Source organism: Onychomys torridus, chromosome 10 (assembly GCF_903995425.1).
Source record: "Onychomys torridus chromosome 10, mOncTor1.1, whole genome shotgun sequence".
Taxonomy (NCBI): domain Eukaryota; kingdom Metazoa; phylum Chordata; class Mammalia; order Rodentia; family Cricetidae; genus Onychomys; species Onychomys torridus.
The window spans coordinates 74,856,255-74,859,140 of NC_050452.1; positions in this window are offsets into that span (position 1 = coordinate 74,856,255).

The window sequence follows — 2,886 nt, forward strand, 5'->3', positions numbered from 1 at the left end:
TGAGTCACATTGAGATAAACAGCCCAAATCAAATTGCACTTCACTTAAAACTTTGTGAACCACTGGTTTCAAAAATAATTTGTTCTTTATTCAACATAGACCTACCCAACACTGATGTAAAAAGCTATCAAGATACTTTGAAGGAAAATAATTTTCCAGTGGTAGTAAACCCTCACAGTTGCTCTGACAGACATGCTTGATTGACCTTCATGTGCTTTTAAAAATTCTGCAAGTTCATTTCAGACTCCTATTCATTAGTTTCTTTCTTTATATATAAAAATATGTTATAAAGTAAAAGACATTTAAGCCACAGATTTGCAACTTTTCCTACCTATTAGTATAAGATGGGAATTTTAAAAAATATGTTCTTTATTATAACTTTATTATATTTTATTATTATTATTATAACATACCACATATTAATTTATTCTTAAGTTCTTTACCTAATATCACCTGGGAAGAACATATAAAAAAATCTTCAACTGTACCTAAAATAAGTCTAATTAAACAGATGTGGTTTCTTACAATCAAAACATTTTTTTAAAGTTCTTAGATCCATTCTTTCAAAAAAGTTTTTAAAAAATTCCCAAATGCAAATCTCCTTTACAATTTGAGTAGAGTTATAACTTCAGAACTCTATCAAATATCCCTGAAAACACCAGTGACTACTGAGTTTTCTTGCATTTCCTTTCATTTCTCTATTACCTAATAACAAACTGTGGAGATGCAATATGTAGTTACTCTGAACCACTGAAGGTTGTGTGTGGGTTTCCACCAGGAAGAGTGTGGTATCGTTGTTGAAGTTTCTCAGGAGTGGAGTGGTATGAAGCATAAGGAAGATGCATTTCCTTGCTCAGGCCTCTAGAAATACCATTTGCATCCCAGCCTAAAACAGTAACTTCCCCAGAGAAGACTAGGAATCCAAAACAAGACAACCTAGTGTTGTAGGAGAGCTGATGTTGCCTCCTAGAGAACATAGCCCCACTGAAGAAAACCAAATGTTAAAGTCTATATTGGGTCTTCCATAAGTATTTTTGCTGTACTAATGATGTTTTTGTGAAGTATATTTCCAAATGAAAACACCAAACTCCTGTGAACTTTTTAGCTCCTCTCCAAGAAAGAGTAGAAAATTCTGTATAACAGGTTAGCAGGGTAGCTACAGGCCCGTGTGTATATCATGAGTCCAGAGCCACAAGCTCTCTCCTTCAGTAGCTGGTTACAGGACCTCTACATTCACTATGTGGTCATTTCATAAGAGCACTCCAGTGAGGGAACTCAACAGCAATGACTTGCCTCATCAGTTCGGAAGTCACAGTACTAGTGTCTTTCAGCCCTTCTGAACAGTTAGCCCAGAATTGAAAAGATCCAGTAGTCAGGGTCTGGAAAGGGACTGTTGTCTAGTGTCCAAGTATTCCAAACTCTATGTTAAATAAAGCAACTTGTTTTCGAATGTCCTCAAAGCTGAGCTTCACTTGTAAGGTATAGATCTTTGGTGTGAACTGGAATGAAGGGCTGGGCCAGAGGCAAGAAATCGAAGAGTGGAGAGTCACAGGCTCTTTTTAAACCCTTGGGAAACAACTTAGGTGTATTTTCTTCTTGTTGTTAACTAACAGTGTATTTACTTATTAGCCACTGAGAAATATTTGTTGAGAATTGCCAATGTACCAGGCACTGTTCTAGGTGCTGAAAAACAATACTTACTGTACAATGAAAGTAAAAAATGTTATTACTACAATCAACTAATCAGTGCCCACTTTAATTTCTTCACCATTACTCTTTGAAAATAAAGTGGAATTTGAACAGAATGTGTATTCTATTAGAATTCAAAGCACTAAATGAATAAATAAAATTTCCCTATCCTCCCCGTGATTGTGATTGTCTCCTGGACAATTGCTGTCGACTCAATATTACACACCTTCATCCACAGTGGGATAACCATGAAGTGCCCCAAGTGTAGGTAGTTAAAAAACAAGAAACCTCTAGACCTCTGAGGCACCCTGGTCCACATCACCATTTGATGAACAGTAAACTGACTAAATGGCCTTTAGAAAAGTCTTTGTTCACATGATTTTAATCAACAAGATTAAGGTAGGATAGGCCACAAGAGTGTCAGTTAATCAGAAACATGAGGTAACCAGGAGTCATTGCTCTTGAAGATGACAAATTGCTTCCTCCACACAGCATCTTCTAGATGTCATAAGGAGCACATGGCCTGACCGCTCTCTGTTGTGGAGGACAGATACTGCAGCTATTGATGAAGTGCCGTAAATGTAGAGTAAAATCATGTCTGATGGGAATGTGTGTGTGTGTGTGTGTGTGTGTGTGTGTGTGTGTGTGTACCTGAGTGAAATATCCTAGAAAATGTTCTAAATTACATTTAGAATCCCACTCAACCTTTACTGAAGTCTATCTGCATATAAAGCATCATACTACGGTGAATATCCTGCTGCCCAAATACATACCATAATTATCACATGCTTGCTTCACCCCAATGATCTTGGCATCCTCTTTCCATTGCGTACACAACTCATAGTGACTGGCATTGTTCTCTGAAAGGCTACACACTGTTTAATTTACACGGCCGTGTTTTAAAGCTCCTGCCACACAAGTTTAGACCCTTCTGCATTTTCACATCTGAGACATCTACATATAAGAGTGTGAGTAATTAAAGCTAAACTCAAGGAGACTTGCCCATCAGCCCCTATTTAGTAAACTTTCTCTTTCAGAAGTAATTACAGAGATCCAATCAAAGCATTGCCAGGAAAACACCTGGCTCCTTTGACTCAAGATATCATTTTAATATCATTTTCTCCTGTGACATTGACCACAAAAACAAAAATAAGAATCTGTTTCCCTCAAAGCTTAGCTCTCCACATCTTCCTCAGA